The sequence below is a fragment of the Sturnus vulgaris genome, chromosome Z (genome assembly GCF_052056855.1).
Source record: "Sturnus vulgaris isolate bStuVul1 chromosome Z, bStuVul1.hap1, whole genome shotgun sequence".
Classification (NCBI taxonomy): domain Eukaryota; kingdom Metazoa; phylum Chordata; class Aves; order Passeriformes; family Sturnidae; genus Sturnus; species Sturnus vulgaris.
In genome coordinates, this window is record NC_142283.1 from 43,375,261 (window position 1) to 43,401,677 (window position 26,417).

Genomic DNA, 26,417 nt, shown 5'->3' on the forward strand with positions numbered 1-26,417 from the left:
AATCAAGCTTTTCCCACACATACATTCATATGGTCAAAGTTAATCTTCACATTTATTATTTCAATTCATTGAATATGTTTTAAGAGGTGGGGAAGAGTGGGATTGCAATATTTTCCTGCTCTCCTCTTTGGCATACATGTGAGTCTACATATGCAAACACCTTCCTCTCATGCTCTTTTTCCTGGGATTCCTGAAAAACACTCAAACAGCTTTACACAACTGTTTAGCCACCTCACTTGCAGCTGGACTGTTGTGATGACGGCAGCTGCTAGGCGAAGGATGGAGAAGCTTTTCTTGGCGTCATTGCCAAGTGCATTAGGACAAGCTATCTGCAGATGTTGAAACTTGATTTGGGTGGAAGAGTAATTTCCTATTAGTATTATTACTAGGGATGGGCAGGTTCACATTACCTGAATGGGCTCAGACTCCATAGGCTTGAAAATTCCCTAAATATTCACATGTTATTTATTTTGAGTACCTCTGGAAAAGAAGCAAAACCAGCACGTTTTTTGTCAGGAAAAAAAAAAGAAACAAAATGTCTAGTGAAAAGACATAATCCAGGGTGGAGGACCCAATGCAGTGAAACAGAAACAGAAAATCATAAATAAACCCAGGCCATAGTATATCAGTCTCCTAAATCTAACTTTCTGTAAGTACAGCAGGGATTTAAAGACAGGAACTGACATCCTACAGCCCTGCTATGTAACTGTTTAATGAGTCTCTAAGAATTGCAAAATGAGAGAATAGCTCTGAAGCAGTTTGTTGTTTTGCCAGCCTCTCATTTTTGAAGCTGGTAACATTTTATCCATTTTACACGCCTAAAGTTCCTCCCCAGAGTTTAGCAAAGTCAGTAACAGGAGAGCTTTGCAGGAGATTGCTCTCTAGGGATGGAAAAATATTAGTGTTGATGAGTCTGAGCTGCAAATGATATCTGGGCCGCATATATGAGTGGCATCAGGATAAGTAAGCTTCATTTGCAGCAGCTTATGTCCAAACACAAGAGCACACGTATATCAGTGGAAGTTTTCAAGCAGAAGGCATCGATTAAAGGGGTAAAAGCAAGGAGTAGACCCAGTCATGCTTTAGTCATTAGCTTTTAACTTGAAAGTCAGCTTTAGAGGAAAATGGTCTGAAGAAGAAGCTATCTCAGCAGGAAAAGGTTGAAAATGGAGCATGACATTTATAAAACAGCCTCTGACAGAGCAGAAACTCTCCCTCAGACATACCACAGGTTTCCACATTTCTCTCTAGCAAAGTGCAACATGAGGAGCACGCGTTTTACAGTTCTAAGCATATTTAATACAATGTTTTTACAACAGCTGTTGCTTTCACAGAACTTTAACCCCACTGTGTAAATGCATCACAGGGAAAATACTCTGTTGTCTTGGAGACAGCCTTTGCTCGCAAGTCCTTTTCCAGCGAGCTGGTGTCAGCTTTCAGCTCCGGCTGCATTCCAGGCAGGCAGGCACATCCCGGCCTCCCTCTCTCCTCTGTCTTCATTATTGGCCCCACTGAAGGACGGAGGGCTCAGGAATCCGGGACAATTATCGGAGCTTCGTACCCACGTTTTCCATCAGCACACCTCATGAGAAAACGGAGAAAAAAAAGCCCTTAATAGGGAAGGGGGCAGGGGCAGAAGCGTGGAATTTGTAGATTTTTCTGACGTCCAATTTTTATTTTTTTTTTCTCCCGTTTGGTTATGTTTCGTTTATTGCTTATCAGACCTGGTACAGAGCCAGGTGTCTTTTTCCTGCCAAATTCAAGCCAATTTATTGTCTTAGTTGAAAAGTGTTATGTTACGGCTGACATTTGGAAGACCATTGGAGATATCATGTGACAAATGTCTCCCGTTAAAGGATTCGGGAAACCTTTCCTATCTTTGAGAAAAGTGATACCAGCGAGTGACTTGACCCCTCCAACTCTCTAACATCTGCACCCACTGCTACAGGTGGTACACAGCAAACACTGCCCTCATTACTTGTTTGCAGACACAGCCCAAAAATGTGTTCTAAAACTCTTCCTTCAAAGCAGGACATATGAAAAAGTCATAAGTGGTGAGTTTTCTTAACTCCAGAATATGTGTTTTCATCTCAGCTGTAGACATATGAATGCGGTTGAGGTGGCTGTGCTCTATGCATGAATAAAAATAGTAAAAAATGATGCTACAAATTTCACATATCACCACCAAGTAACAAAGATATTTTTCAAAATGGTGTAGCTGGAACTAATCCTGCAAAGCACTGAATGCCCTTAAATACAGTAAACGTTGAAAGGGCTTAGGTATCCCAAAAGAACACTAAAGTTCTTAAAGAACTAAGGCCCAAAATCTATTAATCTCTGTAATCAGCAAGGTGCAGCCACACCTTTGACTACCTTGCAGACAACATTGCTTTCCTTCATGTATAAGCACTATTTAACTTCCACTATATGTGTGTGCTTGTGTTCTGACATAAGCTGCTGCAAATGGTAGGTGGTGTAAAGCTGATGCAAATCTAAAAAGTACCTATTGTTTGTCCCTGGACATTCTCATTAATGCCCAAATCCAGAATGCACTCCTATCTGGGTCAACATTTAATTGCAGCCTTTAGTAGAAACATACATTTCAGATCCCTTGCTTTAAATGACAATTCCAAGGCATATGTTTAACATTAGGAGGTTTCTTTCCTGAACCAGAGCCCAGAAGATTAGCTGAATGTTTTTTCTAAAGGTTTAAAAGTAAAAATTCCCTGTGTCAGAACAGTTTCGTGAGCAAAGATCTGAGGGAGCCTTTTGTAAAAGGTCCAAACATATTGTCCTCTCTGAAACAGAACAGCCCTCAACAGAAGTAAGAGTTTTGGCTGCTAAACAAAATTGGGATGGAATCCAGAACTGGACCTGCAAATAAGCTCAATTCAGACAAAGGAAAGTTTTAGAGCTATGTAGCATTAAAACAAAGAAGAGATCATAGAAGAGCTGTGTATCCTACAGCATTGCAGAGAGCTCTTACCTGAATTAGGCTGGTTTCTAAGTTTGTATTTTGTTTGAACATGGCACATCACATTGATTCATAGCTGCCGATGCTCACAAAATATTGATTACGAAATGGGGGAAGAGCGACGATGCCTTCAGCACAGGTCTGGGTTAACTGGCACAGACTGAAGCAATGTCTTCCTCTCATGGACAAAGACTAATAATGAAGAGCCCTTCAGATGCAGAGCTACATGACCCAGCAGTGTCTAAGACCACTCTGCTGGCACCCGGGGGGCACAGCACTGCTGTGAGACTGAGCAAAGCCAGCAAATTCTCACATCCAATTCTGCCAGCAAGGGATTTCCCCAGCTGGGCTGGGCAGCCAGAGCAGCAAATACAACTGCAAGTGCTGTAGTGTATGGCTTCACCATTGCCAGAGGGTCGTCTGAACTAGGCTTTCTATTCATCTCTTTGCTCCTGCCCAAGAAAGGATATGAGAACCCTTGGTGCAGTACATAATTCCTGTCCATCTCTTATGATTTTGTCCCAGAGGCACACCAGCAAATAAAGGAAAATAAGATCTTAGAATTTCATCTTCCTTAATTTTCTCTTGCTTCTGCTTATTCTGCTGACACCAGAAAGGAACAATGATGATTTTCCTGATGCATCCAAAGTCACAGTCTAAGCCCCAAAAAGTAAGGGTGAGCAGAGGGTATTTGCTAAGTGTAGCAGATTATGAGCATAGAAATAAAACTAAGAGAATAGAGACAAAGATGCAAGGCAAACGTATCCAGACTGAAGTGAGGAGGATAAGGCCTCTTGGAAGGTGTGTGCACATCTGTCCACAATCTAAAATAATATGCCACATTCTGCAAGTGTCACAGGCCCACCCTGAATAAAGGGGTTCATTAGGAAACTGAACGGGCAAGTGCTGTCAGGCTAAAGCAGACTGAGGAGAGCAACTCTGATCTGAGCTACAGGAGAATTAGCATGTACTTGACATTTGTGTGTATAGCTTTCCTGTAAGGGAGAAGATATTTCTGACTTCAGTATCACACGCCTATTTAAACTGTGCCACCTCTGACTTGGAAAGTACAAAACCTTTCTGAGTTTGTCCTGACAGCTGCCTTTTTTAATTTTTTTTTTCTGTTTCTGGACATTCAAAAGTGCACCTAAAAGTTACACTCCAAATAGGTAGAAGGTTGCAAAGACAGCTGCAAAAATTAATGTGACACTTCAGTTGCTTCCAGTGAATGCTAAGCCAAGGTGAGCAATTAGAAATATATAGTACCTAATCACACATATTTTGTTTTTGTAAAAGGGTGATCCTTATCTGGGTTCAAATGAAAACATGCATGTGAAAGGTTTCTATCCAATCACAGACTATACAATCTGACATATTTCTAGTCGATGTGAAGCAACCCAGCTGGAACACTGAGGCTCTGAATGTTCCCAAATATGCAGGGAGACAGGATTATTAATAAGTGCATTAGCAATAAGCTTGGCTCAGTTCAAGGTATTATATTTCAAAATAGACTTAGGGGGTTTTTTTGTGGTTTAAAACCGACTGAAGTGAGATGGTTGTGATTTATGTAACGCTAGCTCTGACATATAATAATTTTTATAGATTGCAGTCCTGCATTTGTATGTAGTTAGAAGCAAAGATGTCCCGTTATTTTCAAGAAGGAAATACTTCAATGTCAGAGTTATATTCTTGGAATTTCATCTTGGCGTTTCAAGATGTTTAACTGGCATTTTATTTATCTGTGTTCATGACCTCTGATATCTACAGTTTCTTATCCTCCCTGTCTGCTGCCTTCGTCATTTTTGGTGCAGTTGCAGATTCCTAAAAATCTGTCATAAAATGTTCAAGACTTTCATTCTCTTGGAAACAGAACATCTAACCCCATATTATCAGTCAATATATTTCTTTAGCTCTTTCTTTCTGGACTCCAGAAAGAAAAATAAGTGCGTATAGTTCATTATATGAAATCACTGGTAAACAATATTGAGGTTTTTTTCCATTGCTTAGCAAAATATCAAACTAATAAGATAAAAAATTTGAACCGTAGTGTATGTTGAAGCAATGCTATGCTACTTTTGTGGTCATATTTTTCAATGAGATAGGACAAAGGTCCTGATCTTTGAAATGAAAGATTGCATCAAAACTTTCCCAGTCAAGTGGTTAGGTTTGAGCAACAAAAGAAAAACTGCAGCAGGCTGTACGTCCCATTGTAAGATCTCAAAGTGCCTCACTGCATCTCACACGGTCACTCCTGCTGGTTCTGCAGCAGCCTGTGTCAGACAGAACAGCCTGCCCTGGGGCAAATGTCCCCTGAGAGATTGAGCCACAGAAGGAGGTATTCAGTAGTTATAGCCTTCCTTCCTGATACCTGTCCTGATAGACTAATTAACTAAACTTCTAGTTTGTCTTCCTGTTTGACAGTGTGCCAGAGCTGTGTGTTATTAGGTATCGCCAACAGATTATTTCAGTGGCCTTTTCTGGGGAGGCACCTTACAGGTTAAAAAAAACCAAAAAATTTTTGAATTTTCTGCAGTAAGACCCATTAACATTAGATAAGATACAGTGTTACATGATATATTCCAGTAAAAAGCTTTCTGTGGAGGAATTTTCTGTGGAGGAATCACCTGCAGAAATCATGAATCCTCAGATTCAGATTTGATGCACTCAAATGGACTCAGTGATCTCAGAGGTCTTTCCTAACTTAAATGAGTCTGTAATCCTGTAATTTATAGGACCAGTTGCTGAAATTCTTGTGCCCTATCATCTGCTAATGGTGACAAATCCATCATCAGCTGTCAGATATTTGGGAAATAGGTGGAACTCAGAATGAAGTAATTCACACCTGCAGGTTTTAAAAGACTCTTACTGATGTTGGTCAGTCTAAGGAGTACAAATGTAAAGTGAAGGAGGAGATTCCTTCTTATGTGAATTATGTGAATGTTTTAAAAAGATTTTTCCTTGACTAAAGCAAAATGAAAAATTAGATCAGTAGAATCAGAAACAAAATTATTTTCATGAAATGAAGCATTTTCTTATGAGTTTTCATACTTGTTAGTAACATAAAACATAAAAATACCATGTACTAGCATTTGTAATAATTTAAAGAACATCAGGTGAAGTATTTAACACACAAAGTCTCTCAGGTGAATTTAATGCAGATGGAATAGTTTCAAGAAACAGGAACATTCTTTTTTCCAGCAAAAAGACCATTAGATACAGTATACTCCCCTTATCCAAATTAGTTATTCACCAAGGTCCCAGTCAGTAACACAGACTCAAGTTGAGCACTTGTTAGAGCCTGTGGGACCCTTGCCAGAGCTGGGATTGCAAGGCTGATCCCTCAGGGAAGTATTCTAACAATGGTGCTGTGCTGAAAGCCTTTTGAAGGAAGAAAAAAACCCAAAAACCAAACATAAACAACCATGGGAAACCCTCCAGGTACTTCTTGTAATTAGATACAAATTCCGTATCATTTAAAAAGCAAAGAAATAATTACCTTCATTTTTTTATTTGGAACGCTGAAAAAAGCCCAAAACATCCTGCTTTTTGGGCAAGCTCCCCGAATGTGCTGAGGAATGTGAAATACCTACTTGGCTAGTCTGGCTGGAACTACAATTAAACATTTGTTGTGTCTTCTGCTGGTGACAGAGGTGGAAAGAGGGGCATCCAGTGGACAGTTCAGTCGCATGCAGACTAGCCATAGGTACCCAGCCATGCCCATGGCTCCACCTCACCCTTTCCTGCATTTCCAATGCACCATATGGTTTTCAGTCTTTGAAGAGTTTGAAGTCTAGCACAGGTAGTGGTTACTAGTGAATCTGTAGTGTATCTGTTCCACAAATAACAAATGTGTATGATTTCTCTTCTTGAATCACCTGATACTCTCTGACCTGGACTTCCATACAGACACAAAGTTGTTTTGAGAAACAATTTGCATCAGAGTATATGAAATTCATGTTAAATAGCATTTATTTTTATTTAACATATGCATTACATACTAAGCATATGCTGATGAATGATTTCTGAGTTTGACAGTCACTATCACTAGAATTACATTTTCATGGAACCAAAACAATGAGGAGATCATCAGTCTCCTGAAATTATCTGCAGCTCATCAGCTCTCATTATTCTCATTAGTTCTCTTTGCAGCAACATGAACAACTGGCCCACAGAAGGAGTCGCTGCTCTAGTTCTACTAGGTAATACAAGTTTTTTGGTTTAGTTAAGAGAGTGCCTTTAAGGAAGTTTCCCAGTCACTCCAGCACATGGAGTTTCAGATCACTGACTGGTCTCAGGGCACAAAAAATACATTCCCTTATGGTTAAACTAAACTAGAAAACATCACTTAGCAGCACGTTGAATGTATTCCCATTGCTAATGGACATTTAGCACAAACCAGATCAGAGCTACTCTGAAACAAAACTCCTGAAACACATCTGTTGTGAATGTTGTCTCTACAGTACTGCTCATACTGTGCTCTAGAAGTTGTTTACTTACTAGGTACACAGATGTCAGGGTCACTGACGTACATTAGGTTGTTATCTGTGAATGTGATCTTCTGCATTTCTGCCCATCACGGTGTCACAGTTCACACTGTATCCACACAGGATTATTACAGATCATTCTAGATATTACTATATTTAAAGATGCTGTATTTTTTCCTAGTAAGATTCTTTATTTGTTTCCTTAGTCTAAATGACCTTTCAACATGACAGGTGTGCTCAGCTCCTACATCTCAGGCTTTTGCTTTGTGTGGCTTTACCTACTATTTTGGCTCTGAATTCACTTACACACTCCATTCAATAGCAGCTCAAAGACAGCAACTGGACCATAAAAGCATGTGGACCTGACAGTGGATTAATAAAAAATACAAAAACACTATATAGAAAATTCCACTATCTCTTCACTTCAGGCAATCATTTCTCAACTATCCTCAAACTGCTGACAGACTCTTCTGCTGTATTTGCTTAGACAAAATGTGCCCAGCAGCCAGTTATCTCCTTTTCCCAGAACCACAACAAGAGAGCACCCTTGTCCATCATCAACGACTTGAAAGTGTCAAATGTTCTCCTAAGCTAGCACTTGCTTTTTGCTAAGCCATGCAGTTGTGTTAGAGTGTTCTGTGTAATCCATGACTTAACGACATGGAGTCTTGACTTTTAAATCAGAACCTTGTTATTACAGTCCTATTGTTAGCCACACGTGGCAGTATTAGAGAGATACTATTGTGTATTCTGACTTTGTTAGGAGATCTAAACCCTGCCTTTGATGCTGTGTGGTGATAAAATATATACAAAAGCTTGAAATGCAAATACATTAATGTATATATTGATCGGAGGATTTACAGCTTTTGTAGGGTCCTAGAGAAAAAGACAGGTGGTCTTATGTGCTGCAGTTGTTATTGCCTCAGTTTAAGATGCACTTAGATGCTTCAGAGGAAGATGCACTGAGGTAAAAAAAAAAGGTGCTATTTTTACTCAGTAGTTTATGTTAAAGGTTGAATTTCAACAGCCTAGTCTTGTGGACATTGAGAGTTTCATCAAATTGTAACAAATATTTTAGTACAAAACCACACTTCTACTACAAACAAAATAAGCAGCCACTGAATCTTCTTTTCGTCACCAAGACAAACAAGTGAACTAAACGTTACAAAAAACCAAAATTTTACATCTGGGAAGCAATCTGGAATTAAATAGCAAACACAGAGTGGTTAAGCCTGTAATTTGATACATTTTCTTACTTTATTCTAAATGTTGTTTGAAATATAGTACTATGTACGCTTGATTTACACCTAGAGTTAGGAATGTGCTCATATGCTACTGTTCTTTATGTACGGCTTTTGGCTCTGGCAAAAAGCATCTGTTTCACATGGCAGAAAATTGGAATGAAATTGACTTGGTTTAAATTAGTTCATTATGTGCTAAGTAGTGGTTTGGAGCTGTGGGTGTCATTGAAATGTTTTTCTTGTCTATAGAAAACTAGGAAATTACCTAAAGTAAAGGTGGAAAATATTAACCAGTGCCAACAGCACTTGAAAAGAATGGCTGGAGGTGTCAGGTCTTCACTATATGAATCATGTCAGATTATTAGCTGCCTTTCCTGAAGTGCACCTGTAATGGAGGGGTTTTGATGAGAAATAGATTTTAAAAATATGTGAATGATAAATGAGAATATGAGTTGTGTGTCATGTAACCACAAGATTTACCAAACACCGTTAGGTCCATAGCAAATTGTAATTGAATCCCACTGACTTCTTGGGACTTACAAAGAAATTCAAGTAAAAAGGACATTCCTGAAAGAAATACTATCATAATCAGCATTTCAGTAGTTCTGCTAAAAGTGTTTTGCTGTTATACGGGACATGTGTTTTTTAACGAAAATCTGCTTTTACAAAAAGTGCACTTCAGTGATTTGAATGGGAGCTCAAGGGGGTTCTGATAGTCTGCTTTCATGCAGTACCATCTAGGAGGCATGGAGAAGTGGTGACTATGCCTCTTCCAAGGAGCCAGGAAATCTGACTGTGAGCGATCTTATAGCAGGAACATCAAATTTCTGATCTTTGGCCACTAACAGGTCACTAATGTCATCAGGACATTCCCAGACACTGAAAACTCACCCTAAGCAAGTGAGCCAGCTAGTCAGCTACTTGAGTGATGTGCTGAAAAAAATGTGCTGTCTCACATGAAGGAAAACAAAACCAAATCCAAGTTTAGAGATCAAGGCATCTATTTCTCTAATTTTCACCTTAGAACATGTCAGTCTGAAGCCAATAAACACTATCCACAGAAAAACATGGCTACTGAGCAGCAGCCCTTTGTCCAGGCCATTGCTCCTCTTCAGAAGAGATTGCAAAGCAATTACTTAACAGCTTTTGGGCTACCAGGATGCAGAACAAAAACTGATACTGATTTCTTTTCTCTCTCAAAGCTGTTACTTTGTCGTACACAAGCATTTGACATAAGCAACTATTTATTTATGTCCTCAGACATACCAATCATAATTCTCATCAGCTCTCTGCTCCCGTTCTGAACTAATGCTAATTTCTGAACTCTGCTAATTCTCTGCAGCCAAAACCCTCAAGTCTCTGGATACAGCTTTGGTCCCTCCTCTACTTTAGTTCAGTGAACCCTCTCACCTACCCCAAAAAATCCAAAACTATATTTGGCATCAACAAGAAGAATCCTAATGGCAGAGGACATAGTTTTGGCACCTAATAAGACCTTGTAATGCTGCATTCAGAGCCAATCTCTGAAGCACAAGAGGGGTGTAATATATTTGGAAAGCACACATGAGGGAAAGCAAAATGCTTAGCTTGGCAGAGCAGTAGTCTTAGCAGAAGAGCTTAGGAGGACTGTGACTCTGGAGCAGAAAGGAGAGAGCTGGGATATGATATGAGACATCTATAAAATCATAAAGGTAGCGAATAACTTGGATATGTGGATCCTGTCCAGTCAATTTCACACTGCTAGAGCTAGAGGACACTCCATGACATTCATGGATCACCTTAAGTCAGATGAAAAGGTATTCATTTACAGAGCACACAATGAGCTTCTGGAAATTGCTGTCAGAGGAGGGTGAGAAGGCAGGTAGCACCAGCAAGGCTTCAAACAAGAACAGGACAAATTTGTGTGCAGTATCTGTAATCTATATATGAACACTAATATGGCAGGGATATAGTCTGTCTAACCCCTTGGTGATGCTGGGAAAGAAGAAGAGGAATGGCTCCAAATTGTCCAGGCTCACAAAGTCTCCTCCAAAATAGTACCTTCCCTTATGGATAAACATATTGAAAACTGTTCTGAAGCTGTAGACAGGTTACCAGCATTTAGTAGGGTCCTTGAAATGTTTCATCTGTAACACAGCCTTCAACACAGAAATCAATACCAGAGGCTAGAGCTTTCTGTGGCATAGGTGGAAATTATTCCTTTTTCCCTAATTTCCCTTTTCAAAATTGTGACAAGTATTCTTGCTATGCAGTATCTCTGAAGGTCAACTGTTGTTCTGCTTCTCTGGAGACATGGCTTTGGTTATATCTGAAAGATATCATACGTGTTAAATACAGTGTCATCATTGTCATTGTATCTCTACATATCTCCTGACAGTAAAACACATTGAATTCAGCTAATTTACTTTTTAATCTTGGATATTAAATATTTAACTTTTCCTTTTTTTTCTTTTTGTTTTAGAAAGAGCCATTGCAACCTTTCAGCCTCTTATTGCAATAGGGAAAAAAAAGCTTGCTAATGTTTTCTGTCCCCAGCTGCCTGACAATTGTCAATCACTACTTATCATAGACACAGGATTTATAAAATAATATATAAATAAGATTCTGCATTCATGCATGCATGAATTCATGCATGAATTCTGCATTTTCTAAGATATGTGGATTTTTTGGCATACATTGATTTGAAATTTGAGTAGTATCATCAGTGGGACTGTGATATGGAAAGAAAAAAGATTCGGTGGTGTACAAAATTTGCTGCTCACAGACTATGCCCTGTTGTGATTGACATCCTTATGTTGGCAATAAGATTTTTATAACTGGAAAACAGTCTTTGACTGTAGAGAACTGATTAGTAATTTCCTTCTTACACTGGATCCCTGACTCTTGAATTGACTGATACACATGTAACACCAGATCTCAGATCACTTAGCTCCATATGCATTTTAGAGGTCCTATACTCCAGATTTGGTATGTAAACATTTGTCAGTACCATTTATCCCCCCTCTACACACCCCTTTTTTTCCAAACAGACTGGATTACTGCAGCATAGTCTGCAATAACTTGTACGGTTTATATTTAGCACTATGCCTTCTTCTTTTCTTTATGTTTATGGAATTACTTCTGCTCTTAAACAGCAAAGCACACTACCCGTAGACCAGGCCTGTGTTCCAATCTCAAACTGGAATTTCTAGGCACAGCACTGTCTGAAGCACCAGGTCTCCTTATGCGCATTAAGATACCTCTGAAAGTCCAGGGCATGCATATGTCACTGTGACCACATGGGCTTATTCTTTAATAAGCAGCAGCAAGCCTATCAGTAATAATGGAACTGTTCAAGCAAGGACACTTGAATTAAGAAAACTCTTACCTACCTACAAATTTGCAGCCAGTGCTGGAGGAAACTCTGAGGTTTACATATCTGCTGTGGATGCACATCTATATCTCACCCCTAGCCTCACATCCACAGACTGCCTATGCAGCTCCCCTGCTTTCTAGGTGGAAAACCAGGGATCTAAAGATACTCTAGAGAGAGACACAAGATGCTGAACTATTATACCAGTTATATTATACTACTATTTTGCCAGTGTCAAACACAGGGCTAAGGGTTTGGAGAGCTGAAGGTCTATGAGACGGGCATAGGTGCGTAGGAGAAGGGACACACACATGTACAGGCCCTTCATAAAATTCTTGTCTTAGAGTTTACAGTTTGAGGAAAAAAGATGGCAAAGTCTTGGTGTTATTTTGTTTCTAGTAGAGATGCCTTGTGAAATCAATTTCTCAATATGATAGACAACATCTGAACTTTTGTGTATGGAAACCATTCAGAGGAACAGACCTTCAGATATTTTCAAGGCAACAGAGCAAGGCTTAACTTTGTGCAATGTCATAAGTCATACTTTTTGGGATCCTGGAAATTTTGTCAACAGCAAATCAAAGACCTTGCCACAGATTTTAAATAAAGGTATAAACTCTCAGTTTTAGCATGGTTTCTCCTTGATGCCTTTCAGGATAAACAGTAAATGAAATATCAACTATATAAAAGTCACATTTTTTTGCCAGGTAACTTACTCTGTTTTCATTGGAATAACATGGAAAGTTTGGAAGACATTTAATTAGGATTGAAATCAGGCCCTATTAACTAGTGAAAGGCCCTTAATTCTGTGCCAGCCTTGATTTCCCAGCATCAGGTGGCTGGAAAACTGTAGGTAAAGTGCAGCTGAAGGTTAATTGTTATAAAACACAATAAGGTCAACATAATTTAAACAGAGTAGTTTTTTCCATCACAGTTTACACTGTCTTGGAATAAGTGGAATGACATAGAAGTGATGCCCACAATGAAGGGGAATTCAATCCTTTCTGACTCAGAGCATGATATATAAAACTCTTTTCCCCAAGCAGCTGATGTTTCAGCACTGAAGGCCAATCCAGCTACTAAAGAAATGTATTAATTACAGAGACAGTGTTACACGATGGATGTGAGAAATTTGCATTTGCTTTGCTTGCAACAGAAACTTCTTACATGACCTAGAGAAATTTTGTGTTGTGTTTCAGAGTAACACTTCATCGCCTTCCCAGGGGCATTGCCAAGATGAGGGTCCGAGTTGCTAGCAGGAATGACATTGCTTGAGAGAGGTGGTGCAGTTCCTGTCCTCTGGGGGCAGGGGTGGCCGAGCTTTGACAGCCACATGGCTGTGGATGGGCTGCTGGCTTGCGTGGATCAAAGACAGCACTCACAGGCCAGGTGAGGGTGCAGGAGCTGATGGGTTTAATCAGCTAACTGGTTTCAATCAGCTGTAAAATGGGAGAGATGGTAACTCTGTTAACCATTGTGACTCATCACTTGGAGCTCTGAATATATCCTCAACTTGGCTATTCTGATGGTAGTAATGCAAAAAATAAGTATTTGCTTGTATAAGCAAATAAAATTAATGTAATTTGTACTGTTGTTTTTTTTTTTTCTTTTTTGCTCACGTTGTGTCTGTGTGAATCACTGGTTGCTACCCACTTCCCTACTTTAGCTGGGAGCTGTGTATGGGACAGTGGCAGCTGCACTAGGCTGAAAAAACAAATCCAAGGCAGATATAAGGATCTCCATTCCAATTGCAATTGTGTGTCGAAACAGACTGGGGACATAATGATATTAAAAATAGGAGCATGAGCAGCATAAGAACTGCAGGAGCTAGGCTAGGTACCTACCTCCCAATACCTTCTCTCACAATAGTAGGGATAAGAGGCAGTTTGTAGGAATACAAAAATTTACTGAAGAATTGTTTTCATTCCCAAAAAACTAAGCTGAGAAACAGTGACTTAGAATAGAGCAAAGCTGAAGAGCCACATCTCTTGAGCATTAAATTAAAAAATTACCATTAACCCCAAGAAGGGAGCAAGAAGATTTTTGGAGATTTATGCAACAATTTCCTCTTTTAAAGTAGGAGGTTTTATTTTCATTTGATGGTTTATCTTGTGGCACATATGAAAATAGCCTTATTTCCTGTTTGGTAAGCAAACACAGAAAACAAAACATGGTCTTTGGGGCTGAACTTTGTTATTCTGAGTGCAAAGAGTCAAGGAACATGGAATAAGCACTCTTCAGCTTCATGGATTTCTTCCTTGCTAGCAGCTGGTCAGTCACAGGTGCTGGCAAAAACCCCACTAACCACTGAAATGTACTGGGAAGGCCTTTGTTTTTCTATCACCACATTCAGAGAGTTCCTAATTTGCTCTGGTTTGAAGTACTCCTTGTGAATACAGTGAAAATGGAAAGAGCTATAGAAGGAATATGAATAAAAACAGAAGAACTTATTTGCAAATACAACAGCTAAGGAAACAATTGTGCAATATCTGCGCACAAACAACAGTGTATGGGGTGAAATTTGATTGTTATTTCACTTTCTAGCCATGCTATCCCTCTACAAATAGAGTTGTAGCATGTCTGTCCTCTGGTATGTACCAGAGGAGCACATGGAGAGCTAAAAAAACCCCTTTTTAGTGGGTGTGGGAGAGTTCCTGGACACTCAGGAAAACCACAGGATAAATAGTCTCATTACTTCCCATTACTTCTGGGGGACATCCAATAACCTTTGTGATGCCAACACCTTGCCACAGAATTTTCCTGGAAACTGGAGCCCTAGTGTGCACTTGGTTCTCACAGTAGCACCAGGAGGCCAAGAGAGCAGCCACCAGGCATCTGAGGTAGTGCTGGGAAATGTCTCCAGCAGGAGACAGAAAATCATGTTTGGAGGTAACGTGCTACTCCCATCCCAGTAAAAAGCATCAGGCTATAGTCACAAATCACCTATATCAGACAGTGCCATTTCTGGGGCTGGACAGTAGCCACAGGCCAGAGGGAAGCAGAGGTTTCACTGTGGTGTCATATGTGGGGAAGTTTGTTTTCCATTATTTTTGTCTTTACAACCTAAATGACATTTGCTGTGCCAGGAACCTAATAATTTGGAAAATCAATTTTCATCAGTTTGAATTTTAAAAGGCCATCGTTTTTTGTAGGGTAGGGGACAGTAATGAAATTTTCGAAAGAAGAAGGCATATTGCAAAGTAAAAACTTAAAATGATGGAAAATAGAAAACAGCATAGGTTCTGGTGTCCCTGACAAATCTGCTCTTACTCCATGTCCCACTACAAGTTTGCACTTTATACTTCTTCAATACTGATACAAGCTTTGGTGGACATAGTAAGTGGCAGAAAGAATAAATATCCTTTTGAAAAAAAACACAGTTTTTTTCTGGCCACATCTGTATTTCCAGATGGCATTAACTGAGTACCAATATGAAACAAGTTATTGCAATTATCTCGTTCTTCTAGCAGAAATATATTTTCTTGAAGAGAGATATTGTGTGAGGCATTGCATGGAAACCACAGAAGTTGTCTAGAATGATGATATTTTCATCTCTTTACTGAACAAGACTTGTGGCATTATGTTATAGATGATATTCCACAACATTTTTTTCTAATAACCTCTGTTCTTGACAACATTTGACAGTTTCGTCTATGCTTGTACCTAGGTGTGTGTAGGTTTCAGATCTATGTTCCTTTAAGGCCTTTCATAGTTCTGTGCCTTTTTTTTTTCATTTACTGTAGTATAGTAAAGCATGGAACAAGTACTGGTTTCTGGAGTTACATTTTTTCAAGTGCATTCCAACTTCTTCAGACTTGTCAGATTCAAGAAAGGAATGAGAGATGAGTGCATGAGTGCAAAGCGAGGGCAGGAAGATGAGAATAACGTAGCCTAAGGAAACTTAAAGCTTTGTTCCAGGTCTATGTAGAAAGACAGACAATATGAAGTGGAAGATGAATATCCATATAGAGGTCTGAGTGAAAAATGGCATAGATATATCTCCCAAGGTGTACAGTGTTCTCAGATCCTTCCAGGAGAACAAGATCCTTATATTACTTGGCTGCTTATCTGCTATTTTCTGGGTGGCAGTGGATAAGATCTTGCTGATGCCTGTGAGAATGATTGAATTCAACCTTAGGCAGAAGATTGAAATGATATAGATAATCCGTCCCTACAGTAAGCTTGGTGGCCTCAGATAATTTAATTTATGGACTGCTTTTCTTATTGTGCAAATACTAGGAGAAACTTGCATTCACCAGTGGCTTGATCTACAAAAGATGCTAAGTTTTTCCAGCTATGATTAATTTCATGTAAAGTTGTGGGTGCTTGCACCTCTGAAACTCAAGCCTTATGTGTGATGCATGAAGAATCTGCCACATTCAGTTTCTCACTATCCGGGGGCATAAAGGTGATTGAAGGAGGAGAGAAAAAACAACAACCCCAAACTTCATAAACATTCATTAAAGTCCATCATCAGTATCTAAGCAGCATGATAGCATAAGGATATGTCAGTTGTCACTTTGTAGCATGCAAGTTTTATTCCCAAATCACCCCAGTAACCTAAACAAGAAAGGCAAAATGCACAAAGAATATGGCCATCTGGAATACATAATGTGGAAAGATCTGCAATGCATTATATGGTCTGGAAAGTGGCTGGTCGAATTCCAGAGAGCTAAGATAGACTTCAAAGTCTGGCCGCACATCAGTGAAACTGCTGATCAGCTCAGATATTTAAAGTGGGTGTAGATGAATGAATTTATTACATTTTTTATCTGTTGCATTCATATGGGAAAACATGTCTGTGGACAGGTTCTCCACTGATTTCATGCTTGGTTCTTTTATTTGAACTGTATAATATATTTTCATAATTTTACATCATATTGCAGTTTTACAAAAGGCGTACTCTCCCATAATTTATAATGCCATTGTACAAGAGAGAAAAAAAAGCCAAAAAGCTCAAATAATAGTAAAGAGTAAGATATGACTCAAATACCTTAAAAAAAGGTTAGACAATTTTCATTTTTAAAATCGAAAGACAAATCAAGCTGGGTTTCCACCTTTGTTCTGTTTTTAACTAAACACAAATACATCCACCATTTTGGATTTTTCATATTTTAACTGCAAACAGCTTCCTCCTAAATTAATTGATATGTCTGACCCTTATTTACCCAGACTTTCAGCTTCTCTACATTTGTTGAAGAAAGGGAAAGAAAGATGAAGCCACAAGTTCATTGTTTTCATGTGCTGATCCTGGAACTTGATGTATCAGACCTGGGATTTGATGTCTTTAAGGTGTATTTTACCAAGCCTATGGATGAGATAATGAATCTCCAAATTAGATCATCTCTAATGGCACAACTGGATTATTCTAGTCTTCTTTTTCCCCTATTGAATGTTGGTTTTGTTGCAATAGCTCATATAAAACATCCTTTACTACCTTTACTCCAAAGATAAAACTACTCAAACTAAGCATAATCTTATTATTTTACCTGTTATTTAGGCATAGAATTTAACTATGGGTCTTAAATTTTTACTGTAAAAAAACCACAATTCTGTTCATGAAAGTTTTTTCATAAATTATTTCGCTCATGTCAACTTTTGTACTGAGTATTTTTCACCATGCAATTCAATTTCCTGTTTTTACAGCGCAAGTGTCAAGTAAACTGCGGGGAAAGCTGTTTTTAATTGACTTTTAATTATGGTGTAATACATGCACAGGACTGGTTGCATGGAGTAAGAGAACTATCCATGCGAAATACATTTGTGACTAGGATTTCAAGGTTTTGCATTCCCTGGGCCTGTAACAAAATCCCAGTTTATTTCATGCAGTTTCCCATCCTTCAGCTAGGCTAGCACTCAGCCAAGAAAATGCAGCAAAATTCCTTCAAATACTGTCTATAGCCAGATCAGCACATAGAGCACAGCAGAAATTGCACTCCCTCTTAAAGCTGTCTCCTCCCTTTCAGGAAGATAAGAATAATTGTCTCAAAATTGTGATGACCCTGGAAGACAAATTATGCTCTCCACAATATTTTTCCTAGTCATTAATGAAGTCACTGAGGGAGGTGGACATTTTCAGTAAAATGGATGTGGTTAAGGACTAATAATTGCAGTTAGAGCAACTGTGACTATAGATCACTCGATTATTTCAGTGACCATTTCCCAGCCAGGGGACTTCCTCTGAAGTTCTCTGAAGCCTTTTCAGCAGTGCATTCTTCACCAAACCTCAAAAGTTGAGGTTTTAGGTGAATTACCTCATTCTTACCAACAGCTTTGAAATATCCGTAAGGGCAATCCCTATGGACATTTGATTCATCAGCTTCCTGTTTCTACTGAAACACAAATATAAGAAATAATCTACTACGGCTGAAGAAGAAAAAAAGAAAGAAAGAAGTTGGCTGAGTATTTAAAAATTTTCACACACCACGGAAGTTTGGGTGTCATTTTCCTCATGTTTCATTCATACCTTTAAAAGAAGAGGAGAGGAAAACATGCACTTAATCAAAATCCCAGCCGTACTTCCTGAGCCTATGTGTTTTGCAGATGGGAAGACTTAGAAGACAGATTGGTTTTTAATCAATGTTAAATAAAGAAGAGCATCTGCTTCATGTAGTAAAAATGTACCCTTATAGTCCCAGTTATATGGCACAGCTGCTGCTGACATCAGTGACAGGGAAGTGTGGTGGTAGCACAATACAGACCAAAGGTGGGAAAAGGGGTACCTGTGACAGAAAAACTCAGTATTCAAGAGTTTGTTTACCACACCTAGGCACAAAACACCAGATGAAGGGAGCAATTCCTTATAAAATCTATGAAAAAAACCCAACCTTCTTTATTATAGAAATAGATCAAAAAACCTCAACTGCTCGAATAACTTACCTTTCTAAAATGACTGTGGACAGGGTCTAAACTTTGTTGTTCTGTTGCAGTCTCACTGTCTTTTAAGCAAAGGAGAGCAAAATCCAAAATGGCTTGGGTAATTGGCCAGAACATTTTATTCCCTAGCACAACTTGCTATTTGCAAGTGAAGAAATTCCTGAGGATAAGGCACTAGAGCCATATTTGCCATATAGCTTAAGTACACTGCCATGATCTGTTCCAGTTGTTTTCAAGCTTGAGAAAATAAAATTGCAAAAACCATAAAAACAAGGTGTTTTAAGAACTATGAATAGAAAACAAACATAATAGTTGATATAAACAACGTATCAGTAACTTGAAGGCTTACTTTTTATTAAGTCATCCAGAAAAAATATGCAAAGTTTTATGTTTACAAACATATAGGTTCACTTTTAGAACGAACCATCCACATAAAAGAAATGTTTCCTAGATAACTAGTTTCCAAGAAAAATATTTCAACCAGCTGTATAAAGGTATGAAAAACATGCTAAACTAAGAACATGAATCTGTGTGCAGTAATGTTCTAAAGGGTCTGAAGTATACTGGATGTAGATATTTTGGGAAGATGTTTGGAACTCATGTCAAAAGATATGGCTGTTTAGATGAAAATCAAGTGTCGCTCCAGTTAATCATAATGGGATTTGATTTTAAAGCTTCTCCAGGCCTACCTTATAAATTGGACTACCGAGGGCTGTTTAGCAGAAGCATAAGCTAAAATCATACACCATCCACAAAAGAGTACTAGCAGGTAAGAAAAAAGTCTGAACAACTGCTCCTCCCATCCCACCCCTGCAAAAAAATCCATCAAAACCAAAACTAAAAAAACCAAACCAAACCAAACCAAAAAACCCCAACCCCCCCCAAAAAACCAACCAAAAAAACCCCAACACAAAACAAAAAAAAAACCCCAAACCAAAAAAACAAACAACCCCCCCACCCCCCCAAAACCCCCCAAAAAACAAACAAACAAAAAAAACCCCCAAAAACAAAAAAAACAAAAAAAACAAAAAAAAAAAAAAAAAAAAAAAAAAAAAAAAACAAAAAAAGGGAAAAAAAGTCAGGGTCTTGCTTAAGAGTCTCTAGGGCCCAGTAGTCTTTGTCTTCTGAGCATTTTCTGGCAAGTCATGGCCTTACTTTGGCAAGTGTTAGCCCAGTTTGAGGGCAAATACTTGATTTTCTTATCAGCTACCTGCTGCTTACTAAGAGCATAATCAATCTTGTCTATGCTTGCTAAAACATGTAATTCCAGAGGTTCTAGAGTAATTTTTGGAGTCAATTTTAAGGACAGAGGATTTTAGCTGAAGATATTTAGAGAACTAAAGAAATCCAGATTATCTTCACCACCATTTAAAAGAAAGGAGGTGGGAAGCTTTAGATGTATCACCTCCTTGCTAACAAAACAAAAACTGCTCTGTAGTAGCCAGGAAAAAACAAATTGACCCTTCTTCTTTCTAGGGGGCAGAGTACTCCTACTCCCCTTTCCCAGAAGCTGTTGCTTCCAGCTCCTTCCTAACATAGCTGTGGGTTTTGAATTAAATCCCTGTATTATGAAAATTAGGAAGGGAGTGTATAGGAGAAAAATGTCCATATATAAGAAATATATTAAGGCTAGCACTAGAAGGAGAAAAGGGGAACTTGAGAAAAGTGCTAAATAATGCATCTGAGGTGTTTCTTGGGTTATAAAGTCTTACATGTCTTAAAATGGTCGTATATGGCAGCCAGTCAAGACTAGGTTTTCCAATCACTGAAAGTTTACTGAAGTCTGAAAGCAGGACACTTATCTGCTCTGTTTGGTTTTACATGCATGCCTTTTCTCTTTCATCTTCTTGTCTTGCTTCATGTTTTTCCTATTCTTGTTTAAATGTTTCAATTTTTAGAATGTCCTAATAATCCTTTGAAGCATTTAATTTCCTCTTTGCCAATCTAAGCCAAAACACATACTATATTCCATTTGTCTGATGTTTGACTATGAGGTTTTTTTTGTAGCTATGCTTGCACACACACACACACACAGACACACACACACACACATATATACACACAATGCAGGCACACACATACAGTACTTCAGAAACACACCAATCTGTTACAAATCTGAAAGCAATCTTCAGCCCAGATTCCTCAGGAGCTCATTCAGGAAGCTTTTTCAAGGGCAACAGAAGAATATCTCTTGTGTTCACAATTATTTAATGGAGAAACATCTAGAATGCTTTCAGAACTCCATCCAGCAGAAGATTGTGTGTCCCACTAGAAAACTAAGCTTTCTCTGAGAACCACTGATGATGAAAAGCTGTACTTATTTTGCCATGCAAACTATGCAGTTTTATGTGTACTTCCCTTAGGAGGTGACATGGAAAAAGAGACCTAACTAAAGTCTTCTGATCTAATGCCCAAAATATATTGCATTTATTTGCTTTATATATTTTAATGAAAAAAGGTGTTTTGAAAATGTTCACATTTAGACATAAAAGAACCCAAATAATTTAAAATAATTACATTGCAAATGTCAGTTTTTCATAAATGAAGCAATGAAGCATATAGAGCAGGAGCAGGGCGACATTGCCAAGCAGGTACCCACTTTATAATGCTCCACTCCAGCAGCAAACATTTTCAAAAAGTAAATCACTGAAGGGATATTATATTTTTGTGGCTGCAGTTCATTTCTTTTCTCCTTTGACTGGTTTTGAGGAAGGTTTCAGTGCACTTAGCTTGGTCTCCAGGCAGTCTTGCAATGACTGACCCCCACGTGCTTCTCCACTCCCCCATCCAAACAAGAGCTACGCAGTTTCCCTTCGTGCCTGCAGTCACGCAGGAGGACAAAGGTCCAGAAGGGAGGAGAGAGTGTAGAACAATTAAATTCTCACAAGGTTTTCCAGGCTCTAACCTTTCTCTACAGTGTTTTCCTTTGTAGTTTGTTGGGTATGCTAGAAAAAATTTGCAAAGCAACAGGGAGCTCATCCATACAGAACAAAACTTACAGATTCTATCAGTATATGGGTAGGTTTATGTAAAAAATAAATATTTTTTTCTGATTGTTTTCTAGAAACTTGCATGTTCTCTAGAAACCTGCTTCTTTCTCTATTGAGAAAAGCAGCGACAAGTTTTGCTTTATGATTGTTTCTGATTTCCAGAAGGGTCTCCTGCAGCACAGTCAGTACATGACATGAGACATATTAAGCCAAGCAGTATGCACTTCTTTCCAAAAAACCCCAGCCAGTAGGACACTTATGATGGGTTTTCTCCATACAGAGGGAAGGCCACTACAATATAAGAAAGAAACACAAAAGGACTACTTGTTCCAGATAACCCACACTAAGTCTCTGATGAGCTTTCCCTCCTTCTTTCCTCAGGGAGCCCCAGATTGGCTACAGACAAAGAGAAATACTCAGTATAACACTGAATTCTGAGAATACTGAGTATAACACACCTGCACTCTGTCAGGAAAACATTTCGCTGTGCTAGTCCAAAAATTATTTGGCAGAAATCTTACTATTTTTTGTTTTGTGTTTTTATCTACCTTAAAAATGATACAGGGAATAATGAAGTCTCAACTCCAGCCGAAATGAAGAGGATCAGTTAACACATATACATCTCTTTCTTCATGTCTGGCTGTGTTGCCTTTTGCTCAGCGTGGAAATGAAACTTGAGATAACTTTACAAAGGAGATAATATAAAAGAGGATCTTTATATGAAGGCCTTCAAGAGCAGTTATGGAAAGATGTTCACAAAAGCCCAACCCCAGGGGTGAGCACATTTTATAGGTTTTAGGAAACCAGCATAATTGATTAAAAAAGCACCAGTTAGGAGGACCAATTCACCCCCAGGTCAAGTCCCTTCTCTGGAGCCCCCCTTCAGCACCAGTTGTATTCTGTCCATGAGAATGCATCTCCAAGAGTTGTTCTGGGCCTTGCTTCCCAGGAAGAACCAAGATAGAACTGGAGCCTTGTACCCCCTGGGGCTTGGAGCTCTGGAATTTGTTTTCTATTTCTGCTTAGGGAAAGTCCATGGAAAAGTACAGGGAAAACTAGTCACTAGCACAATAGGCTACAGAGTTACAAATATATGTGTGACAAATACAGAGAACATATAAGAGAAAAAAAGGCATAACCTAAATGGCATCATTATCCCCTTTGTTTAGAGACTAACAGGACTCCATCTTGTTTAGTCTCTACTCCATATTTAACTGTACTACCAGTTTATACAACCAGTCATCCCACTGATTGTTACACAGATGCCAACTAGAACTACCACTACTATGAATACTTTTTTATCCAGACTTAGTTTGGTTACCATGATGTGAAGGTGTTAAAGATACTAAAGGTTCAGTGGGCTCCTTTGAGAGCTACCTGGTGTAGAATGCGTTTTGCTTACAAATTTTAACTAAATCCTTAGACATTCTTTCACTCTGATCTGCCTAAGAACAACAGCTAGTGTTAATGATTTTGTGGCTAGTAGGAAATTAGGAGCCATTCTGTTTCGTAAATATTATATTAGGAATCACAGTCCTATGGACAGAGTCCTATGGACACAGGATCTTTATTTAGGGACACAATTTAACAGGCCAGATTCTCATATCCAATACCACCTTGGCAAGTTGTTCTTATGAAGAGTTTTTTGATATATTTTGGACTAGAGCTACATGAAAATTTTTAGGGCCAAATCTGAATAATGGTTACCACAAGAGGCACAGAAAAACCTTCTAATCACATCATCTTAATTTGAATCAGTCTCTGTTTTCCACTTTCCTCAGGAATAGAGGTCTTCCTAACTCTGAAGCAGTGAAATCAGGGTTCTCTGTGAGCACCTCTGGTTTTGATGAGGGTAGTCAGGACTTGGAATGGCCCCTTCTACTTAGCTTGTAAGATTATTATCTCTCCATTTAACATAAACTCAGTCTCTAGGCTGGAACAGATGGGCAAATATGTCCAGATAAATTTCTGGAGCTTCTGTAAAGTGAACTAAAACACTGTTAAATACCTCTGTAAGTCAATTTTCCCCTTCATAAAAATTTCTCCCATAATATATACTATTTGATATGGCCTGCCATGCAAGATTTCATAAGGACTCGTGTTGTCGTTCTTCCCTGACTGCATGCTGATTTTAAGCAAGGCTATCAGCAAGACTTGAACCCATGTCACAAATGTTTCTGAGATTTTACTTACCTGTATTTTGAGCGTTTTACTCACACAGTCAGCCTCACCACTCATCTGGGGTGAGTAGGGAATTTACAGATCCCAAACAATTCCCAACATTTGTTTAAGTTCCCCAATCACTGGGGGACCAACCCCAAAGGAAACCCAAACCTTTGGAATTTCATAATTGAGAAAAACTTTCACCATCTCCCTTGCTGTGTTAGTGCGACAGGGGTAAGCCTCAGACCATCCACTAAAGGTGTCAACTAACACCAGTATACACTTGATTCTTTCTTTGCTTGGTAACTCAGTAGAATCCATTTGCCAATAATCTCCTAGACTATCTGCTTCTGTTATTTCTAAAACAACATATTTGCCCATGTTTGCATTGTTCCTGGTGCAATAGTCTATTTACTTCCCTTGATTTCAGCCTTTGTGCCAGAAAACTGATAGTCCTTTTGATCACATTTTGGGCAAACCTTGACAACATGATTTCCTTTTGGAAATCCTCTTTTCCTTAGTGGAACTACTATTAAGATGGCTTTTTCTGCAGCCCCTTTTACTATTTCATCAGCCATATGATTGTTTTTTTTAAATCTAGGAGTTGTTTATTTTTTATTTTGCTGGGCTTTGCAATGCATAAAAGCTGTTTCACTACATTCCCAAATACTCTGTAGCAGTGCACAGGTCTGTTCAATGTATTCTATTCCATTACCTTGAATAGTTGCCAGTCTTCTTCCCTTCAGATGACTTTTCTCAGTTCTAGATCTTTCATTGATGTGATCAGTTCAGCTCTGTGAGCTGATACATTTGATGGCAAGGCCTATTGCCTGGTTGCCAAGTTACCTGCTTCGTGGTTGTCACTGCATCACCTGTAGTCTGTTTACTATCTTTGATGAAGCTGCTCTCATCTGCACACAGCTCTCAGTCTGGCACATCCTTCAGGTCTGGTCTGCTGGAATAGGCTTCCTCCACGGTCTGCAAACAGTCAGATACATTATCAGTTAGTGCTGGGAACAGAGACATACTATGACTGACAGCAAACATTTTCAGAATAACATTACCCTGTTTCAGTAACATGGCAGAGAGTACATGTCACTGATGTTCACAGAACAAACTTACAGGGGGTTGCATGCAACTGCTGGATGTAGCAATTCTTGGCTGCTGGTTGGATGAAGCAATTCTCAGTTGCTGACTTCTCCAGTTCTCCAATTTCTTTGCCAGCTGACCTATGAATACAGTTGGGCTGTGCCTTAAACCCTCAGGCAGGACTGTCTTGGTGAGCTGGCTCTTTTTCCCTCTTTCAGGATCCTTCCATGTAAGAGCAAAGAGCCCTTGGCCTTTCTAGTTCACAGGGATGCAGGAGAAGGTATTTTTAAAATTCAATTCAGTAAACCATTCTAAACCATCTGTTCTTTTCTTCCTTTTTCAAAATTCCAATTGATCCTTTTCAGGAGAGTTTGGCAAATAGAGAAACTGATAGATCACTCAGTGTTTTTCCAAAGGAAGAAAGATCTCATTTCTCTTACCCCTCTGGCATTAACAGTCCTTTACAATGTCTTGGTTCAGTTTCCATTCTAAGCTATTTGCTAACTCCGGACTCTGCTTACTTACAGCTTGTTTTAAGGAAGCCTGAAAATGGCTTCTTGCTCTTTGGACTCGGTGTTTCCCTTTTGGGTGGCTAGCAGGGAGACAAAGAGCGCTTGCTGCCCGGCGCCGCCCGCCGCCCGGCCCGGGCACACCTGTCCGGGAACACGGCCCGGGCTCGGGCCTGCTCACAGCGGCTCTCGAGCCTCTCCGAAACAACACTCGTTACTATGGAAACTGCGACATAAAGTCGCTCCTGCCTACAAAGGTGACATCAGCTTTCTCAAGCGACTGAATGCCTTTGTCCTCGCTCTCCGCGGCAGCAAAACCGGTGCCGCAGATTTCACACTCCAGGTCTCGTCCGGACCGGCACTGGCGGGCCCAGGGCCGGGCGGTGGCTGCGCAACGGCGGCCCCGGTCCCGGGACCGCTCCCCCGCCCCATGCCTCGGCCATGACCAGGGCAATGGCCGGAGTCGCCTGGGCCCCTCTCAGAGCGGCTCGTTCCCTTCTGTCCCTCACGAGGAGCGTGACCTCCCCGCTCGCGAAGCCGTCCCGGGAGTCCGGGAGCCTCCCCTCCCCTAAAAACTTCGAAAAAACCTTCCACAGACGGAACAAAGGAAGTGGGGGCACTTCCCCCCTGCCTTGCAATGGCGCGAGCCTAGCTTTTCCCGGCCGCTCCACAAATCCTGTGGGAAGTGGGGATTCCTCCCCTCCTGCCGCCAAGGAGAGGGCCAGGCTCTCCCCGGCCG

General features: G+C 39.6%; 1 long non-coding RNA gene across 2 annotated transcripts; it reads right to left on the reverse strand.

The window, feature by feature from the left end:
* Positions 1 to 442: 442 nt before the first annotated feature.
* LOC148219825 (uncharacterized) lies at positions 443 to 25,869 on the reverse strand. Of its 2 annotated transcripts, none has more exons than XR_015799638.1 (3): positions 25,203 to 25,869; positions 24,796 to 25,058; positions 443 to 1,582 (listed from the first exon to the last, which is right to left on the reverse strand). It is a non-coding gene; the product is annotated as an uncharacterized LOC148219825 (long non-coding RNA). The 2 variants fall into 2 exon arrangements; XR_015799639.1 differs by lacking the exon at positions 443 to 1,582 and adding an exon at positions 19,956 to 22,935.
* Between the last annotated feature and the right edge of the window lie 548 nt (positions 25,870 to 26,417).